This window comes from Macadamia integrifolia, chromosome 3, assembly GCF_013358625.1.
Source record: "Macadamia integrifolia cultivar HAES 741 chromosome 3, SCU_Mint_v3, whole genome shotgun sequence".
In the NCBI taxonomy this organism is placed as follows: Eukaryota; Viridiplantae; Streptophyta; class Magnoliopsida; order Proteales; family Proteaceae; genus Macadamia; species Macadamia integrifolia.
The window spans coordinates 8,381,927-8,391,767 of record NC_056559.1 but is presented as its reverse complement, the minus strand read 5'-3'; positions in this window follow the sequence as shown (position 1 = coordinate 8,391,767).

Here is a 9,841-nt window from a genome sequence, read left to right as displayed (position 1 = left end):
ATCGGGCCAGTCCAGGTCGAGTCATAAACATATTGGGCTTGGTTGGGCCTACCGGTTCGGGCTTAGAAGTGACACCCCTAATATCCACCCCTCATGTTTTGTAAATTACAAATAAATCTAGTTGAGTTGATCTCGTGAAGCACTCAATCAAATGGGATCCAATTTTTTGGATAAGTAGAGTCCAAGGTCTTCATTCATATATCAAATTTTAACCCAAATAGAATTTGTCAATTGAAAAAATAAAAATTAAATTTGTAAGAAAATACACAATATTGGCCGGAACACCCATTTGTCTGCCTTAATATACATGAGATGCATACACACACAATATCGTATTTAATTAAATACAAGTATAGAATTTGATACATGATCACTTGTTGTGATGCGGGTTGATCTTCCAACATTGGTGGCGCAAGTGCTAACTCTAAATTCAAATTGTGGGGTTGGCCCAGGGCGAGCGCCAAATCGATTGCCTCCTGCCCCTGCCTCAGACGTCGATGAATTTGGTCCTGGGCAGGGTCAGCGGCAAGGGGCAAGTTGAGATCTAAATCTTCCTCCTCTTCTACTGGAGAAGGAGTATGATTTAAATCAAAGTCTCTTTCCGCCCGATGAGTTCGGGTCGAGGTAGAGCAGGAAGGGCGGTCTGATTCTTCTTCTAGGTCATGTCCTATCTGTCCATGTTAGCGGAACAATTTTGATAACACGATTTGCAAAGACACAAACACACGAAATAATAATAATAATAAAATATGGAGGTGGCGTGACATCATATTTTATACAATTGGATAATGGATTTTGATATTTGGATAAGATTAGACAACCTGGATAAGACAACTTGGGATCAGTATATTGTTTGTTTGCAAATGTGGTGTTGGATGTACAGAGAATATTTTCACCGAAGTAAGTGTATGTATAAAGTATGGGAGAGGGATAGGTATGCTAGTGGGGTATCTTGAAATTTTATGTCCTAGCGGGATTTTAATCATAGGATTTGATCATCTTAAATAAAACCGTTAGATCGAGATAAGAGGTCCAAACCTTCAATCCACTACTGCTACACCTTATCTCTCCCCTAATTGTGTCTCCACCCTCAGTCTAACGATTCAAGCCTCACCAGAATGCTGCCATCGCAGCATTCATAGGGTTTGAGTTGGGTGTCTATCTCCCAAGAGCAGAAACAACCATGTCATCTATCATCTATCGTCTATCGTCTATGCCGATTCTTTGTCTTCTCTTCCTATTGAAGAAGAAGAGAGAGACTTTGCAGATTATCAAAACTGGGTGTACGGAAACAACCCACGAAAAATCAATATAATCACTGGAAAGATATAGAGAGAGCTAAGAGACAGAAAGCCAACCCAACCCCTCTTATTAGATTGTCTCAGGCAAAAAATAAAACCCATTACATCTCTGATCTGTATGAGAATACAAGAAAACATAGTATTACTAAATTCAAGAGGCAGTCCCTCTCCCTACAACAACGAAAGGGCCGGTAGGAGAGGTGATATTGGGGGGCATGATTGGCGGCGAAGGTAGAATATATGGTGGCTTCGGTGGTACGACATCCAGCGGTGACCATGGAATGGTATTCGACAGTGGCAGTAATGGTATGTCGAGACCAGGCGGCAAAGGAGTTGGTGGGCCTGGGAAATCAGGCCCACTTGGAGGTTCAAGTGAGGGCTTTCTCGAGATAGGATCAGATAGTATTTCCGGCTCCACTAGTGGTTCCAACTCTAAAGGTGTACTATTAGGTCACGACACCTTCGGTGGAAATGTAAACAGAGGCTCTTAGAGATAGAGAAGACGATCAGGCCAAAGAGAGAGAGAGAGAGGGGCAGCGGGGATGGGCAAATTTTTTTTTGAATGGAGGTAGAGCTAGAGATCGTGGGCAAATTTTTATGAACACTAGGATAGCCTAGTGGTGGTAGCTTCGGCTTGTGGAGCCAGCACTTATGGGAGGAGGTCGTGGGATTGAACCCTGTCGTACGCATTGTGTGAGTGTGTGTGTGTGTATTTTCGGTCTCATGTTCGACTCCCCATTTGTGCATCTGCGATTTAAGAGGAGATCATGGTGGTGGGTTGTTGTGCTAGTCGTTGTGCTAGTCTCCCCGAGGATTAGTCGAGGTACGTGTAAGCTAGCCCAAGGAGATCATGGCGGTGGGTTGTTGTGCTAGTCTCTCTGAGGGCCCGGACACCTTCGTTAACAAAAATAAATAAAAAGAGATCGTGAGGAAGGAAGACCGAGGAGCGGCGATATTGGGCAAGTTTCCTAGGTAATGATGCCTTATTCCTAGGTAATGCGCTAGCATATCCAACCTTTTCCCATCAAGTATATATGAATTGATCATATGTCAAATTTTAAATATTTTTTATCTTTTAAAAAATAGGAAATTACACTCCCCTCCCCTGTATGTTTCAGGTATTACACTCAAACCCCTAAGTTTATAAATACAAATGTACCCTTTAGTGGTAACACTATTAGAAGCAGATGTTAAATGATTTTTTTAACCCCATATCATTCCTTTCACCAATTAGCTACATCTTCTTCCCTTGAAGCCTTGAAGATCGATTCTTATTCTCATTTTCCTCCTTGAAAAACTATTAACCGATTGGGAGAGTTAGGGGTTATGAAATTACGATTTATGGTTCTGAAATCTGAAATCGGAGAGAGTTTGTGTTCGTTGCCATTGTTGAAGCCTTAAAGATCGATTACTCCCATCTCTGAAATGGCGTTTGGGTTCCAAATTTCCTCATCTCTATTCCAATTTTCCGCCTTCCGTCGATAGGGTTTGGTGAGGATATTTGTCACACCCCGTTCACACAGAACCGGACCAGTGACCGGGTTAACACCGGTTAACCCAAACCCGCCAGGATCATCTGATAAAGTATCCAACCACAACATACACACAACTAAGATAATCATTCCAGAGTTCAGCGGAAGAATTGATTTACCTGTAATTTCCCCCAATATACTTGATACCCAAATTGTAATACATAGATAATTACATGTGGACCCACAGGCATGATATTTATACAGAAAGAATACAATTTACATATCAAGTACACAAAAGGGATCATCAAAAATCAAAGAGTAAGCTCAGCTCGGTATCAAAAATGCGGTCCCGTAACATAGCCCTCGCACAAACAATCCGTGCCGTGCTCTAATTCCTCGGAGACCCACCAATCCTCTTCAGGGAATTCAACTGTGGGGCTCGACCCTTGCTCTTCAGGTTGATGACTTGCAAAATCATCTAAAAGAGGTGCACACGTGGGATGAGCTCACTAGCTCAGTAAGTGAAAAGAAGGACCACATAGTAGTCCACACAACAATCACAACCATATGCACTATATGTTATGCAATTCATTATTAATCATATCCATATAAACAACATTACTAAGTCTTTGGTTTAGTGCTACTACAACCATAGTGCGCGTATACTTCGGGTACGAGCCGCGAACTCCATCCCGTGAAACGCCCATAGGGCTGTCGGAGAAGGCCCACCGTGAGTACTCGGAAAAGTAAAGCATGCCGACCACTGGCTCTCAACATAAAAGTAAATGACAGAAAATAAAGGTGCTAACTCCAGTAATTTAAAAGCAGTACGATTGGCCTTCTTGAATATACCACCGAGGTTGTCAACTGTCCTAATGACTAGCCGGGCGTATGTCTAACTGCCACAGTGACCCGACAACCGCGACCATTGCTTCCCCCCAAATGATAACCCAACACCTCAACCCCTATTGGGAAGGGTCGTAGCACGGGAAAATGATAATCCTAAACCGCATGCTCCTATATGACATAGTACGATTGCATAGTGCCACGGCGTCCCATTCCACGGGCCACCAATACACTCGTTTCCAAGCCAACTACGGCATCTAGTTTATTAATGCATCATGCACAATGATATCAACATTCATCACATAAGCACATCATCATTTGACATTGAGAAAATAAACACAGCACACATGGCATAAAAATATGAGGATGGCTAAGCTACATAGCATTTGCATGATGACATGGCTAATCTAGATACAATTTAAATTAATGCCAAACAAGCCTTGAAACAAGGTCAAACGTCCTCTCCCCACTTACCTGTAGTGTACAAAGACTCACGCTCGGTACGGGTGAGATCCGGTGCGAGAAGCGTAAGTTTTGGTGAACCTGACATAAGTGAATGGGGTTAGCATTTCACCATTTTGGGATCAAAATTAACAAGATCCAATGATAAAATCATGTTTAGAACCCTGAAGGAAGGTTACACGTCCGTTTGGGGTCCATTCGGACGTAAAAATCACGTTGGGAGCCTCTCGGGTGGGTCAGACAACCCACCTGTCACCGCCCACCTGTCTTCTCAGGTGGTGGGTCGGCCCACCGGTCGGCCCATCGGTCCCAGCCCACCGGTCCTAGCCGAGAGCCTGCCTTCTCAGACGGGTGCCCTCAGGAGGGCCATTTGGCCCACCGGTCTTGGCAGGAAAATGCCATTTTCCCCGAAACCTTCCCCAACTTTTGGGGAATCAAATGGGGCTTTTCCAAACCCATTATCCACACATTCAAGGTCTTATAAGATGGTTCTAACCTAGATCTAGGTTAGATTTAAGGAATGGAAAACCATCTTATCTTTTTTGCTCAAGAACTCCTTCAAAATCCCAAAATCACTTCAAATCACCAATGCTTCTCCAACCTTATAAACACTTCTTCATATCCTTCAAAATCAACACATAAACCATCTATTAAACCTTAGATTCATCATCTCAAGGGGGATTTACAAGACCTCAAGAAACACTATCCAAATCAAGGGTTTTACTTGGGTATGGTGAACGTTTAGGGAATATAGCCTTCGCTCACCTCTAAACGCAGATCTCATGTTGGGGATCACTCTTCCGGTGTCGGAATAGGAAGATCAAGCCTTGGCACCGCTTAAATCTATTCCTTCTTCCTCTTCCTCCCCTTTTTTCTTCTCCGTTCTCTTTTCTCCCTCCTTTTCTCTCTCTTCTTTACTCTTTTCACCAAACACCCGAATGTCATAAATGAGAAAATGGAAAACTCATAAATTCTATTTATACTTTCTAAAACAACTAAGTGACCACATGGGTGGATCACTCAGGTGGGCGGATGCGCCCACCTGTGATCGCCCACCTGAGGGCCGAAAATTGGCCAACAAGTGGGATTTTGATGGAATTCGACTCTCGGCACGAATCTCACTGTCGGCATAAGATATATTATACGTATACGATTCATGATACGGCTACATAGCTGCTTTATCCGTACATGGCCTTATGATATGTGCATGTACACGGCTTGGGTACCCCCGTCTCCTCTGGCACTGACTCGGACTTGTCTGGCCAATCGGTGTTCAAGGTCACCCTTGCCATCATGGTCCATAAGGAACCCGCCTTAACCCTCTCCGGTTTGGGTCCTGCATGGTTAAACCAGGTCGACCGTGTAATCAGACTGGGTTTAAGAAGTAGGGTATCACAATATTTCCCTTGCTAGAAATCTGGTTGCAGTTCACCATTCCGATCACCTTCTGCGGGAATACCTCTGTACATTGCTTTCTTTTTCTTGGAGATGATTCTTGAGAAAGACCCTTTCCCTGCAAATGCCAAATTCTAAAATAGCCTTATACTGTAAAATATTTAAAAGCAGTTAGAATTTTAGAAATCATTAACATCTGAATCGTGATACACGAGAAGGAAAGAACAGTTAGAATTTAAGAAATCAAGTAGTATTTTATAGTAGTCATCTCTGCAAAATGGATCAGATATGAACTCGATCTCTCCAATAGGTTTCAGAACCTCATATTCTCAGTCTGAGTCGCCCAAGGGTGGAAGAGAAACACCCCAACTCCAACCCCAAGTTCAGCCTTTGATCACTGAGGATTCAGGGTAGATGATGAAGATAGAATAAAAGGAGTGTAATGTAATGGAGGATCTAGGAATGGGAACAAGATCGAATATCCTTTGAAGAAAAAAAGAGGGTATCTGGTTTTCGAGTAACTTCAGATGACCCCTCATACCAGAGAGCAACCATTTGGTTTTAGGGTTTTATGATTCAGAGTTTCATCTTCTTCCTTCACGCCTCCCTCTTCCTCCCACTGGAAGTGGAAGGGTGGTTCTTGGATGTCTCCGCCGGTTGGCCGATCCGAGGGGCCAATTTTAGAGGATCCAGTATTGAAGAGGGAATTTTTTCTTGTCAGGTTGCTTCTGCTGTAGGGGATAGGTGAGTGTCATTTTTAGTGGAATGAAATTCTGAGATGAAAGAGGAGATTGGAGTGGAAAACGTACGAGTAAAAGCACTTTACTGAATTCCTAGCCATTGTTGGGTACAGAAACAGACGACGAAGGAGGAGAGGGTGACAAGAGGAAGAAGGAAGGAAGAAGCAGGTGAGGTTGGGTTTCAAGAAGCAAGTTCTAAAATTGTGATCAAACTCAGACCCGAATTTGAAAAGGAGAACAATGTGCACGATTGATGATTGTGTGTGAAACAGAGGAAAAATAATATGAACGAATTTGGAAAATGGAAACTGAATCTCTAATACTGAGCTCTCTCTTGTATGAGTTTCTGCATCCACATCTTTTAGTGTAGAATGCAAGTCGCTTATATTGAACGAACAAAGACTGCCATGAGCCAAAGTAGCCGGAGCCGTCGGCTTCAGCGATCGTATGCGCCTCATCTGTTCTAAATTCAAGGCACTCACTACCGAAATCTTATACATGTCCTTGCCAACTATCTCAGGCCAAGCATCAGTCGACTGTTTCATATAAGACAAAAACCCTAACTCTCCCATGGTTTCTCTTAAACCGAAGACGATAAACAGGATTGAGGGCAAATCCGTCATCTCCATTAAACCAAGGGTATTTTGGGATTGATAAATTTATAACACACTTAACGGTTATAAAAGAGAAGAATTTGTAATATCTGAAATATACAGGGAGGAGAGTGTAATTTCCTAGTCCCAAGACTTGAACCGGAGACCTTCAGTGTGTTAGACTGACGTGATAACCAACTACACTATGACACCTTGAAATATGTGAACCTAAAAGGTTCTTAATAGCACTGTCCAACTCCGCTAGGCCCAGCCTTATTTTTCTTGTGGTGAGAGCTACCTACAGCCTTACCTACATCCAAACAACAAAGCCTTCGCTCTCTCTTGCCGGGGTATAAAACGTGAAGAACTAGTACGGTCTCGTGTTCACGTCGCCCGATCGTACCGGAGTAGGGGTATCATTCGATTGGTTCAAGTCAATTTCCATCAGGCTAGCTTAATCGGTCTCCCATACTCCGGCCGTGATTGACTAAGTAATTGTTCCTCGGAGAACGGTCATGATTCTGTTTAGGGGTGTTAAGTATGAGTCAGCACCGATAAGTCTAATTAAGCTAAGCACATTTGTGACTTGACTTGGATCTGAATTGATTAACAAATATTTTGAGCTTGAGCCCGATATATTTATAAACGTGCATTCATGGTGCAGGTAACTAACCCATTGAACATCCGATTAAACCTGACCCTCTTAAATACTATATAAAATTCACATTTTACTACTAATAATAAAAACTAAGAGAGTTCCACCGAAAATATATATATATATATATATATAAGAGACTAAAAGAGCCAAAACTAAGAGTCTCATCTATATCATAATAGGAATCTTTTGGTGGATAACCTTGGATGTTAAAATTTGATTCATATGACATGGTGACACACACAATAATGGATCTTTCATCCATTAATCATTGACATGATGGAATAGATTCTTCTTTGTGATTGCTTGAGAGTTGGATTTTGTAATGACTTATACAGTGATTTAATGTTCAAATGGAACATTTATGATCCTTCAACTCACTTAGGAAAAGAATTTTAGGGTAGTACGTTTAAAGCCCGTTTAGATTTAAATAAGCCCATAGTCCAATTAATGCCCGTTTAAGGTATCTCGATTAAAGCCCGACACCTGCCAGCCCAATTATAAACTGCACCATGCCCCAAAAACCTAGGTCCGTTTACTTAAAACGGGCATTCATGATGGCAGGTTTTCAAGTGGTCAAGCCCGATAGGCCCGATTGAGACCGGCCCAACCCGACTGGTTGACACCCCTAGACTCCTGTTTATAAACAATTGATTAAGTATCGATTTTTAACCAGCTCTTAGGTTTTTTTTTAGGCGATTGATACCAATCGGTTGACCGTCAAGCTAGACCATGTACCAAAAATGATTGAATACTATTTGGTCCACGGTTGAACCTTACTAGATCAACGAACAAATAAAAATATCTTGGAAGCAAAGCTACTAGCACAGCCCAAACCATAATGAATAACAAAGAGGTTTAGTTTTTCCAACCTTCAATGAAGGAAGAGAAGAAGGTGGCCATCTCCTCCTCCCCAACCCCACACCCCCGAAAAAAAACAAAAAAAATATTGCTATTGGAGAAGCATGGAAGACTCCAAATCTATTACATTCAAACGCGGCTAGCATGGTTATGTCCTATTGGGAAAGCTTCCACCTCAAAGTCACTTGATTTGGGACCAGCCTAAGGAGTAGTAGCAGTAGCAATAGTTGACGAAAGAGCATCCCCCGAGGAAAAAGATGAAGGAACACCAATAAGGCTTTAGACTAGTAGCTGGGTTTAGCTTTTCTTGGTCTGTGCCAAGAATTGACACACCTCTTAAGGGGTGCCAAAATGAAAACAAAACCAAATGTCGGAATCAATTGCTTATAATTGAATCGAATCGAATAGAATTGATCCCGATTCCATTTGGTTCAGTTTTGATTTGCATCGAGAAAAACCGTACTAAATGAACTCAATTTTCTATACCGCCTTCTGTTCAGTAAAATGTTAGTACTAAGTCTTTTTTTTTTTTTTCCCCAAGGGTAGAAGTTGGTTCTATGTTTCGAAGGTGGCTTTAATGATGTTGGAATATACATTATGAGAATCTACAATATATATTGAGATGATAAGCTTTAGTGTTAGAACAAATACCAATCAATATGAAGGAAAAAATAACACAAATTCATACAACACAAAGATTTAACAAGGATCATGCATTGATGAAGTGTGCTACGTCTTCGAGTAAAGAAGATTCACTATGTAGAAAAGAAGATTACAATGGAGATCAATCAAGAACACCCAAATCTCGGTAAGAAAACTTGCCTAAGAACTCTAACACGAAAAAATCCCCTAAATTAGAATGCTTGCTCAACAAGACGATAGTACATTATATATTATTTTAAATCATTGGTCGATTCATAGGATCACAGTCGGTCCAACCCCTCTATTACCATCATAGATCTTAGAAAAAAAATCTCACTTAAATCGTCATCAAAATATATTAAAACATGTCATTCTTTAAAATGGGTAAAAATTTTGAGACAAAGAAAACATCTAAGTCATTCTAAGCCTTTTTTGTGTTCTAAATAAAATAATATAAAATGAAACAGAAATTTTCAATTTTGGATCCGAATATTGTCCAATTAGATACGTATTCCCTTGAATCAAATCAAATTCAGATTTTCAACGATCTATTTACATGTCGGGGATTAAGAGATTATTTCTCCACCGTAATTAAAAGGAAACTCGGTCTTTCCCTAAGCAAATTGTTACCAAAAAAAAAAAAAAAAAATCGATAGGGAGGGATGGTGGTTGTGTGACGTTGACAAGACGATGCACAGTATTTGACTCTTTCATCTTCTCTGGTTTGTCTTGAAAATTTAAACAAAACCCTAATAAAAGTAAGAGAGAGAGAGAGAGAGACAGAGACATCCATTGGTTGTAATTGTAACTGACGATTCCGGCGCTATTACATTACACGAGAAAAGACATTGCTGCTTCTGTGCTCCAACTGTCA